Source organism: Aquarana catesbeiana, linkage group LG02, assembly GCF_042186555.1.
Source record: "Aquarana catesbeiana isolate 2022-GZ linkage group LG02, ASM4218655v1, whole genome shotgun sequence".
In the NCBI taxonomy this organism is placed as follows: Eukaryota; Metazoa; Chordata; class Amphibia; order Anura; family Ranidae; genus Aquarana; species Aquarana catesbeiana.
The window spans coordinates 160,446,052-160,458,086 of NC_133325.1; the positions used below are offsets into that span (position 1 = coordinate 160,446,052).

The 12,035-nt window shown below is 44.8% G+C and overlaps 1 protein-coding gene across 1 annotated transcript in view; it reads right to left on the reverse strand.

Annotated features, from left to right (window-relative positions):
• The window catches only part of LOC141127358 (electroneutral sodium bicarbonate exchanger 1), a 297,513-nt gene that overhangs the window by 68,545 nt on the left and 216,933 nt on the right, over positions 1-12,035 (reverse strand). The gene's annotated exons all lie outside the window — the stretch shown is intronic.

Below are 12,035 nucleotides of genomic sequence, written 5' to 3' on the forward strand. Positions count from 1 at the left end.
GCTATGGTGAGTGGCGGTATGCTTAAAATGGTTGTAAACCCTTACATATACCCAGTGAAGTTTACTTGTATATCTGCTGTCTTCCCCTTTCTACACACTTTCAAAAGTGCAGATCTTTCTTCAATTGCCAGCAGTACATAGGAAAGGGTGGAGAGCTACACTTACACTGTGTGAGAGCTGATTAGAGGAAAGGGACACCCCCCTCCACATAGGCAGAGGAACGAAGGAACATGCAGAGCTGTAATCTAAATAGACAAGCTCCTTACTCATCTACCTCCAAGCACCCTCCCCAACACAAATTTTGAGCTTATGTTATCTCATGTGTTGGTGAACTTGTAAGCAGTGACTCATGCTGATAACAGCAGAACGAAGCACCAGAGTGAAACGACACTAATGCCCTGTACACACGGTCGGACATTGATCGGACATTCCGACAACAAAATCCATGGATTTTTTCTGATGGATGTTGGCTCAAACTTGTCTTGCATACACACGGTCACACAAAGTTGTCGGAAAATCCAATCATTCTGAACGCGGTGACGTAAAACACGTACGTCGGGACTATAAACGGGGCAGTAGTCAATAACTTTCATCTCTTAATTTATTCTGAGCATGCGTGGCACTTTGTGCGTCGGATTTGTGTACACACGATCGGAATTTCCGACAACGGATTTTGTTGTCGGAAAATTTTATAGCAAGCTCTCAAACTTTGTGTGTCGGAAATTCCGATGGAAAATGTGTGATGGAGCCCACACACGGTCGGAATTTCCAACAACAAGGTCATATCACACATTTTCTATCGGAAAATCCGACCGTGTGTAGAAGGCATTAGAGCTTTGAAGAGACAAGTAAATACTGCAGATATATGTGCTTAGTTCAAATTTCATGAATGGGGTTTATAATGGGGTTTACAACCACTTTAAATGTTCATTCCTCACTAGATGAGTTTTTCTTACGCTGGTATACTTCTATCCTGAGGACCAACGGGCTCTACACCTCAACCTGGAGAACCAAGCACTAATGCTCTTATCGGAAGATGACTGGTTTCCAAGCATGGCTGCACCAGATTTTGCACTCTCCAGTTTTAGTAAATCAACCTCAGAGTGTTTTTCTACTTTTGTGACTTTGATGAGGATCAGATCACATTTTATGGCAAACTACTGCAAAACAGTTACATAGAAACATAAAAAAGTGACAGCAGAAAAAAGTCCAAGTGGTCCATCGAGTCTGCCTGTGGGTTTTTTATTAAATGTATTTATACAAGTCTAACCAAGACCGTAAAGTGTAACTGCCTTAATCATTAAATTCCAAGAGGTTCACATACTTTTTCTTGCCACTGTATTTAACATGTCTGACATTATATATTTATACAATTTAGGCGTTATAAAGACAGTGGGAGTGATTTACTAAAATTGGAGAGTGCAAAATCTGGTGCAGCTCTGCATAGAAAGACCATTAGTGCTTGGTGCTCCAGGCTGAGGTATTGGGCATGAAACCAATCAGCTTTCAGATTTTATTGAACAAGCTGAAGTTAGAAGTTGAATGGCTATCATGCACAGCTGCACCAGATTCTAAGTGCTTCAGTATTAGTAAATCAACCCCAATGCCTGTAGGTCTTATTTTGACTTGTGGTTGGGGGCAACATAAATGCGCAGTTGAACCGCTATTTTGCCTGCCAACTGCCCCCCTTAAGCTGCAATTGGAAGCAGACAGGGGTGCTTACATGTCGTGGCAGCGATGCTTTGCTTCGCACCTGTGGCAAAGTTAATCTGACTTGTAGTGATCAGCGGATGGCAAGCCCACCAAACGCTACACATTAAAGTCAATGGGAAGCAGGCAGTGAGGAGGCATTGCATCGCTTCCTCACCCCCTGTCAGTAGCCTCTGGAGTGCGATCAGCGCGCAAATCGAGCTTCAGAGGTAAGGGAGCTTTGGACACAAGTATGCAAAAAGATTCCCCTCTTAAAATAGATTTGAACTATCCAACCTCCCACTGTGATTGTGGGAACTCTCAACTTGCAGAACAATGATAGTTGGCAAGGTTAGTTAAATATGCTTGTGTGGTTTTCTCACCAATCCAATATGAAGGTAAGGTTTGGATGTGTGCAAAAGTCTACAGGGCCTGTGTAATACTGACAATGCTCCACTTTTGTCCTCGCTTTCAAAAATTAAACATGGATTTTGTAACAGCTATGTACAGCGTTGTACTTGTGTAATAAATAAACCTGCAATTTGCCGCATTAGTATGAGATAGTGAAAATATGTGGCTGGGAGAATGCAGTGGAATTAGATCTCAGCGGTTACAGTCTAATAGATATTTAACAATATAAAAACATTGGTAAGTAGCTGGCACACGGCACAATTAATTAGGAAGGTAATGAATATCTACTGTCTGAAAGGCCTGACTACCACAATATTCAAACTAAAACAAAATAAAGATAATCTTACAATGTTTATATATAATTCTTTAAAGCAGAAGTCTTGTTTAAGCCCTATACAAACTATTCTGTTAAGGAAAGAGGTGTATACTTACCTAACCTAAAGGCCCTCCGGTCCACTCACATGATCTCTCCAGCAGCTGGCTTTAGAAGAACGGAGAGATTGCCGACAACAGCCACAACACCTGGACGGTGAGGTCACCCATAAAATTACTGTGGGGCATCTGTTGTTGGCGCTCCCTCCTCTCCCCTGAAGCCACCGCTGGGAGCCGATCGTTCATACACAGCTTTCTTCTGAAATTTTACAAAAAGGACAAAAAATAGGATTTTTTAAAACCGCTTACCTGTAAAATCCTTTTCTTTCGAAGGACATCACGGGACACAGAGCCTCAGTAATTACTGATGGGTTATATAGGTATCACTGGTGATTGGACACTGGCACACCCTATCAGGAAGTTCAACCCCCTATATAATCCCTCCCCCTTGCAGGGATACCTCCGTTTTGTAGCCAAGCAATATAGTGTATTAAAAGAGGGGTGGGACCTCTGTGTCCCGTGATGTCCTTCGAAAGAAAAGGATTTTACAGGTAAGCTGTTTTAAAAAATCCTATTTTCTTTCTCGAACATCACGGGACACAGAGCCTCAGTAATTACTGATGGGATGTCCCAGAGCAATGCTACCTGAGGGGGGGGGGAACCACGACCAAGTAGGGTGCAATCAGACCTGAGGACCCCGTACCGCTGCCTGCAGCACACTACGCCCAAAGGCGATATCCTCATGCCCTCTCACATCCACCTGATAGAATCTGATGAATGTATGAACTGAAGACCAGGTTGCGGCCTTGCAGATTTGAGCCATAGAGGCCTGGTGATGCACTGCCCAAGAAGCACCAATAGCCCTTGTGGAATGTGCCCTGATCTGAAACGGAGGAATCTTCTGTTTCAAACCGTAAGCTTGAATGATCAACTGTCGAATCCATTTAGAAATGGTAGCTTTTGACGCTGCCTGTCCTCTATTGGGACCCTCTGGCAGCACAAACAAAACATCCGTCCTGCGGATCTGAGCAGTTGCCCCTAGATAGGCCTTAACTGCTCTTACTACATCCAATGAATGTAGAGATCTCTCTTCCGGAGAACAGGGATCTGGAAAAAAGGAAGGTAGAACAATGTCTTGGTTTAAATGAAAATCAGAAACCACCTTCGGTAAAAAACTAGGATGAGGGCGTAGTACCACTCTATCCTTGTGTATAATCAAATAAGGCTCCTTACAGGAAAGAGCTAATTCTGATACTTTTCTAGCAGAAGAGATGGCCACCAGAAAAATTAATTTCCTTGTCAACAAGACCAAAGGAATCTGACTTATTGGTTCAAAAGGCTGTTTCTGTAACACAGCCAGGACCAAGTTCAAGTCCCAGGGGTTTAGGGGCGCTTTAACCGGAGGATTAAGACGCATCACCCCCTGCATAAAGTTTCGGACCAAAGAATGCGAAGCAAGTGGCCGCTGAAATAATACTGATAAAGCAGAGACCTGGCCTTTGATGGTACTCAAGGCCAGCTTCATCTCTAATCCTAATTGTAGAAAATCAAGAATTCTACCTATGACATATTTCCTGGGATGCCAACCTCTGGATTCACACCAGGTTATATAAGCTTTCCAGACTCTATGATAAATCATCCTGGAAGCTGGCTTCCTTGCATTAATCAAGGTAGATATGACAGGACCTGACAGCCCACGACTCTTCAGAACGTGGGTCTCAATAGCCAAACCGTCAAATTTAGCGTTTAAGTAAGTAAGTAAGGCAGGATGGAACACTGGACCTTGAGATAACAGGTCTGGGCGTACCGGTAGGGTCCACGGGGAACCTACTGTCATCCTTACTATTTCTGCATACCAAGTCCTTCTGGGCCAAGCGGGGGCCACCAGAAGTACCGACTTCCTTTCCTGCCTGATCCTGCGAAGGAGTTGTGGTAGTAGCAGAATAGGCGGGAATGCGTAAATCAGTGAGAACCGATGCCACGGAATCACCAACGCATCCGTCCCGCATGCAAGAGGATCTTTTGTCCTTGCCACAAATCTGTCTATCTTTTTGTTGAATCGGGATGCAAAGAGATCTACATCTGGAAACCCCCCATCTTTGGCATATGGCCCAAAAGACGTCGGGATGCAGAGACCATTCCCCTGGAAGTAACTGCTGGCGACTTAGATAGTCCGCCTGCCAATTCTCTATTCCAGGGATGAAAACTGCCGATATGCATGGCACATGCATCTCTGCCCAGACTAAGATCTGGTTCACCTCTTTTTGAGCAGCTCGGCTCCGGGTGCCTCCCTGATGATTGACATAAGCCACTGCTGTGGCATTGTCGGACTGGATCCTGACCGGACAACCCTGTAGCCTGATAGTCCAGGCCTTTAGAGCTAGATGTATCGCCCGGATCTCCAGAATGTTGATGGGTAAGGTCCTCTCTGTCTTGGACCATACCCCTTGGACCGCAGCCTGTTCCAGAACTGCTCCCCAACCTGACAGACTGGCATCTGTTGTTACCACCGTCCAGGTAACCGGTAGAAAGGATTTCCCCTTCTGCAGGTTTTCGGGTATGAGCCACCAATTGAGGCTCTGACGCACCGCATGCGACAGGTGCATCGGAAAGTCTAATGCCTGAACTTTCCTGTTCCAGGTCAACAGAATACTGTGTTGCAGCATTCTTGAGTGAAACTGAGCATAGGGAACTGCTTCGAATGAAGACACCATCTTCCCTAGTAGCCTCATACAAAGGCGGACTGAGGGACCCTTCTTGGTCCTTACTGTCAGAATCAGCTCTCTCAAAGCAGTGATCTTTGCCTGGGGTAGAAATATTTTCTCCTGGCTTGTATCTATAATCAGACCTAAATACTCCAGTCTTCTTACTGGTTTTAGGAAAGACTTTTCTAAGTTGAGGATCCAACCCAGGTGTTCTAGATACCTGACTGTGGTCCTCAAGTTTCCATTCAAAGAGGCTACCGACCGGTCTATCAAGAGTAGGTCGTCTAGGTATGCTATGACAGCTATACCCTGAGCCCTTAATCTGGCCAGAGGAGGAGCCAAGATCTTTGTGAACACTCGAGGTGCAGTGGCTATCCCGAAAGGCAGAGCCACAAACTGGAAATGGCGCCCTCCTACCTCGAAGCGCAGAAACTTCTGATGAGCAGGAAAAATGGCCACATGCAGATATGCATCTCTGATGTCTATTGATGCCAGAAATTCTCCTCCCTGCAGGGTGGGAACTACTGTTCGAATTGATTCCATGCGGAAGGATTGAATCCTTAGGAATCGGTTCAGATCCCTTAAGTCCAGAATGGGCCTGACATCCCCATTTGGCTTTTGGACCGTAAAAAGGTTGGAATAGAAGCCCAATCCCTGGTCCTTTGCGGGAACTATCATAATGACCTCCTGCGACAAAAGTCGCTCTAACGCTAGAAGGAGCGACTGCTTTTTCTCTGGGTCTCTGGGAACACTTGATCTGAGGAACCGAGGAGAGGGGAATTCCTGAAACTCCAGCTTGTACCCTAAGGTTACCGTGGAGATTACCCATCTGTCCTGGAAGTCCTCCTGCCAGAGCTCTGAGAACTGTCGCAGTCTTCCCCCCACTCGAGTGAGCGGGGGCGCCCCCTCATGCAGAGGTCTTAGTGTTTTGCCTAGTAGGCTTCTTTCCCCAGGACTTCTTTTGTCCCTGGGGTTGACTCTTGTCTCTGGACCCCGATGGAGGCGGCCGTCGAGACTGCCTGGAGGCTGAAGCCCCCGGCGCTGGGGAAAGAGTCCGTTTGAAAGAGGGACGCTTACTCTTCTTCTTGACAGGTAAGAGAGTGCTTTTCCCACAAGAGATTCTCTTGATATAGTTATCCAAGTCCTCTCCAAACAACCTTGCACCACGAAATGGAAACCCAGCCAGTAGCTTCTTACATGGTGCTTCGGCTGACCAATTTTTCAACCATAGGATTCTACGTATATGCACCAACCCCAGTGAAAGACGGGAGGTTTGCACGATAGAATCTCTAATGGCGTCAACCACAAAGCATAAGGCCGCTGGAAGGTTAGCAAACCCCTGGGCCTGCTGTTCAGGTAATACTTTGATGACCTGCTTAACATGGTCTCTTAAGTATTGACAGACTCCAATCGCTGCTACTGCAGGTTGGGCCACTGATCCTGCTAAAGGAGAAAACATCCTTCAATAGGGATTCCATCCTTTTATCTACAGGATCCCTGAGCATCTGAGCATTGTCTACAGGACAAGTCAGGCTATTATTTACGGGGAAATGGCGGCATCAATAGCCGGTATTCCCCACATTTTAATAAACTTTTCTTCCATCGGATAAAGTGTTGAAAACTTTCTCGGCGGAAAAAAACGTTTGTCTGGGTGATCCCACTCAGAATAAATGAGCTTTTCAAGTAAAGTATGAACAGGAAAAGCATGTGCTGCTTGGAAAGGTTTCAGTGACCCCAAAGCAGAAGAGGATTCTTTAGCAGTTTCAAGTATGGGCAACTTAAATGTGGAGCGGACCAATCCAGTAAGGATCTGTACTAAGACTTTCTCCTCTTGGGAAGTCGCAGAGAGTCCCTCTCCACCTGATTCCTCCGAAGAGGAATCATCCGTCCCATCCCGATCCTCTGAAAGGGATTCATCTCCTTTATCCCAGAGCTCCTCTGTCTGAGGGTCTTGGGGAACAGAGGAAAGCCTAGTGCGTTTTCTTCCACTGAGTGAAGACGTAATCACGGCCATTAATCTTTCCTCTAGACCATTAATGGTTGAGGAAAAAACCTCTTGTGTAATATATACAGGGGCTGAAGTGCCAGAAGCAGGTGTAGCCCCTGACCCCGATGGCTCTCCCTGGCCCATCTTTAGGGGGGGGAGGATGCTGCCGACAGGGGGCCCTCAGAACCTGAACGAGATCCCCTAGTGTCTCTGGTTCCTGGGGTGCTTGAACCTCTTCTACCCATAGTGCAAAGCAACAAGGTGTGAGGTATACAAATGAACACTGCCCGCTGAGCGATGTAGTCTGGCTAAAAGCCTTGCTACCCAATGCTCAGTCTGGTGTTACTTCAGTAAATGCTGCCTAGGAGAATGCCTGTGTCCCACCTTACATGCGACCGTCAGCTCTGTGTCTCTCAGAAGGCTGTGTGCACCTGTACAGAGTGCCTTTAATAGCCTGCAGCTGGCCTGAGTGGGAGTCTAAGCACTTGTGCTGACGTCCCGCCCCCTCCTCTACCGCCCCCCCCTCGAGTTTTGAAAAAAACGAGCGCTTCCCGCGCTGGCCGACTCTCCTGTCATGCTTCTGGAGAAAGGCTGGGGATGGGGGGGGGGGAGGCTGGTAACAAGATCTGCCTGAACGGCTATCTTCAGAGATGGTGGCCATTAGGCCGCAGAGCCCAGGTGGTATAACCACTTTCTAGACCCCTGTGGCCCCTCTCTAGCCTGGGGGGGAACATTCAAACATGAGAAATCCCCCCTTCCATCTTACCTTGCAGCCGGCTTGAGAGGCTGGGACATAAACAGCGATGAAAAAACACTGAGACAGACAGTCAGCATGTGCAGGTTTGTGCTCTTGGCAGCCCCCGGTGGTCACAATAGGCATAGCATGCATTTACCTTAAAGGAGAAAAGCCACTAGAACTCAAAAATTCTGTGGAATCTCCACTTACCTTATCCAGCTGCAGGGTGCTGTTTACATAGACCCAATCTTCACCTCTCACGGTGGGCTCCATTTGAAAAAACCGTCAGAGACTGGGGCCCCCTACGAATAGGGGGATCCAACAGTTCTGGGACCGTAAAGCACCTCGCCAGAAATTAGGAAGTTTAAAGCCAATTTATGATCTGCGGGGTCCAGCTCTCTAAAAAGAGAAGCATTACGGGTAAAACCTCGTTTCTTCGGACACGAGGCCCGGGTACCATTCAATTCGGCCATGAAAAGACACTTTGAATGGATCCGGTTCGCCTGGCTTGCCCCAGTATAGGATCTTAGGATATTCCCTTTGGAGCTCAGCACAGGACATCTTTACACGTCCATCACCTAAGACACTGGCGTAAAAACTGAGGTATCCCTGCAAGGGGGAGGGATTATATAGGGGGTTGAACTTCCTGATAGGGTGTGCCAGTGTCCAATCACCAGTGATACCTATATAACCCATCAGTAATTACTGAGGCTCTGTGTCCCGTGATGTTCGAGAAAGAAACAACAAATTTTTATTCTGTCGTACGAGAATCTTCGTACTTTATTAACCCATTTGTTTTTGATATAGAGACTAGCATGCAAAAAAATTAAAACAAAAAACAAAAAAAAACAGGCATGCATTCGTCTGATAATCTCATTGAGTGTACTGGGCTTTAGATGAGATAAGTATATACATCTTTCTTTTACAAATTATTTAGTATAGGGCTTAGAATGGGGGGGGGGGGGGTGGGAGGAGATTTAAGCTTACTAAGGTTTTGACCGGACCTCCACTTTAATTAGGCGTTAAACTGTATGTATGTACTTTTACCTGGGTCTTTGAAAGACGGATCAGTGAACAGTGGCTTTCAGCAATTTTAGCTAATAGTATATTCATTCTGGGAAAAGAACTGAAGATTTCTTACTACCACTTTTCCATTGTTTGACGCATAATAATTTAGACAAATGCTGGCTATATAAATGCCAATTCTCAGGCAACTGCAGGCAGTTTCAAGCAGAGTGAAAACAGTTGCCATTATCTGAGAACTGCTGATCCTAGAAACAGTAAGAGATCTACATAACATCTACATGGGCCTGATTTACTAAAACGAAATGCATATGGAATGCAGGGAGAAAAGACTATGATGATAATTGGTATGCTAGCAATAAGGGTTTACAGGTCTAGGCAGATACGTACACACTCAGAGAACACAATTCCCTTAAAGCCTAGTACACATGGGCCTAATGTTGGGTGGCATTGGCCGGTTCAACAGAAACTGGCCGACAATCGGCCCGTGTGTACTCCAGCCAGTCCGACAGAAGCTGGCCGTTTGGCTCCCGATCAGCGTGCTCAGCCAAAACTACTAGTGCTTACCAGGCTTTAGTGATCTACTAAACCCTTGGTGGCTGCATGCAGGCCTCTGGCATTTTTTTCTACTCCCTGCAGACATTAATTTTTGTTTCCCTATTGCCCTTTTCTAAAAGGGATGTCTACTAGTCTCATGCAAGCATGTCCCCCCAGTCTCCAACAACTCCTATAGCATGTTTACAGTCTGGCAGTCTCCTTCAGCATGTCCACAGTCTTTGACCATCTTTGGCGCGTTTAGGGTACCAACAACAATAATTTGTACCGCAAGTGCAACACATGTTTTTCGCAGGTTTTCTGGAATTGCGCACGACACATGCTACACGAGTGTGAAAGCTTATAACAACAGCCAGAACTTTTGTTTTTTATTTACACAGCAGCAGGCACTCAGAACAATGCCCGTGGTGTCAAGATGAGATACAGTGAAGCAATGTTATTATTTCTCTGATCATAGCAGATCAAGGGAGTGGCCTTTAAAAAAAAAATATATAGAAAAAACTTTTCTATTTAACCACTAATTAGTAAACCTTAGTTAACCTTACTCAGCCCTATTTAACTCCTTTCTCCCCCTCCTCTCCTTAGCCATTATTTTTCTTTTTAACTTTCAATTTTTTTTTTACAATTTTAAAATGTAACTTTTTTTTTTACATAATTATTTGTTTGGTCCTTCATTTTTTTTTTTAAAGCACAAAACTGGAGAAAAAAAAATTTCATTTGTAAAACAAAATGTTTGTGCCATTGTACATTTTTCTTTTAGTAACACCTTTCTACTAAACAGTGCATAGAACAACATTTTCAAAGCAATATTGACAAGAGAAAGCATTTGTATAAATAAAGCATTAGATGTATTACTATACTTTGTTATATTTAGTAATGAAAACATTATCACTGAATCACTAGGCTCACAGTTGAAATGTAGAAAAGACTGATGTATGGTTGAGAGAGCTGAAGTAGTTTAAGTGTATGCATATTTAAAACTTTATTTTTTGGTTTTGGACAAATTATGGATTTTTTTTTTTTGTCTGGTTGCAGAGAATTCCCTTCATTCCCTGTCAAGGAGGCAGAACAGAACAGAGAGCTAACCTCTAAAGTGTGAGTGGATTCCACCTCTTAAACAGCTGCACCCCAAAATATACTCACCGGCCACTTTATTAGGTACACCTGTTCAATTGCTTGGTAACACAAATTGCTAATCAGCCAATCACACGGCAGCAACTCAATGCATTTAGGCATCCAGACATGGTTAAGACGACTTGCTGAAGTTCAAATCGAACATCAAAATGGGGAAGAAAGGGGATTTAAATTACTTTGAACGTGGCATGGTTTTTGGTGCCAGACTGGCTGGTCTGAGTATTTCAAAAACAGCTGATCTACTGGGATTTTCACACACAACCATCTCTAGGATTTACAGAGAATGGTCAGAAAAAAAGAAAATATCCAGTGAGCGGCAGTTGTGTGGATGAAAATGCCTTGTTGATGTGAGAGGTCAGAGGAGAATGGGCAGACTGGTTTGAGATGATAGAAAGGCAACAGTAACTCAAATAACTACTCAGTACAACCAAGGAATACCATCTCTGAATGCACAACACATCGAAACTTGAAGCAGATGGGCTACAGCAGCAGAAGACCACACCGGATGCCACTCCTGTCAGCTAAGAACAGGAAACTGAGGCTACAATTCACACAGGCTCATCAAAATTGGACAATAGAAGATTGGAAAAATGTTGCCTGGTCTGATGAGTCTCGATTTCAGCTGCGACATTCAGATGGTAGGGTCAGAATTTGACGTAAACAACATGAACGCATGAATCCATCCTGCCTTGTATCAACTGTTTAGGCTGGTGGTGGTGGTGGTGTAATGGTGTGGGGGATATTTTCTTGGCATACTTTGGTGCCCTTAGTACCAAATGAGCATCGTTTAAACACCACGGCCTACCTGAGTATTGTTGCTGACCATGTCCATCCCTTTATGACTATGGTGTACCCATCACAAAGATCAAATCATCTCACCACTGGTTTCTTGAACATAACAATGAGGTCACTGTACTCCAATGGCCTCCACAGTCACCAGATCTCAATCCAATAGAGCACCTTTGAGATGTGGTGGAACCAAAGATTTGCATTATGGATGCACAGCCGACAAATCTGCAGCAACTGCCTGATTCTATCATGTCAATATGGACCAAAATCTCTTAGGGATGTTTCCAACACCTTGTTGAATCTATGTCACACAGAATTAAGGCAGTTCTGAAGGCAAAAGGGGGTCCAACCCGATACTAGCAACGTGTACCTAATAAAGTGGCCGGCCAGTGTAAGTTTGCCTATTGGAAGGTTTCCTTTCTATTCTTTATATGGGGAAAGATCTAAAATGTTGTATTTCCCATATTTTCCTATTTTGATCACAATTGCCAACAGGTTAAAAAGAGAGGATGAATCTTCCCAGTGGGGCACAGACAACGAAAATCTGATAGGGGTTTTAACTCTTCCAAACTTTACCAGAAATGTAATAAAAATCTTGGCTATGCATGCATCCACACACAGTTTTAATCCTGCG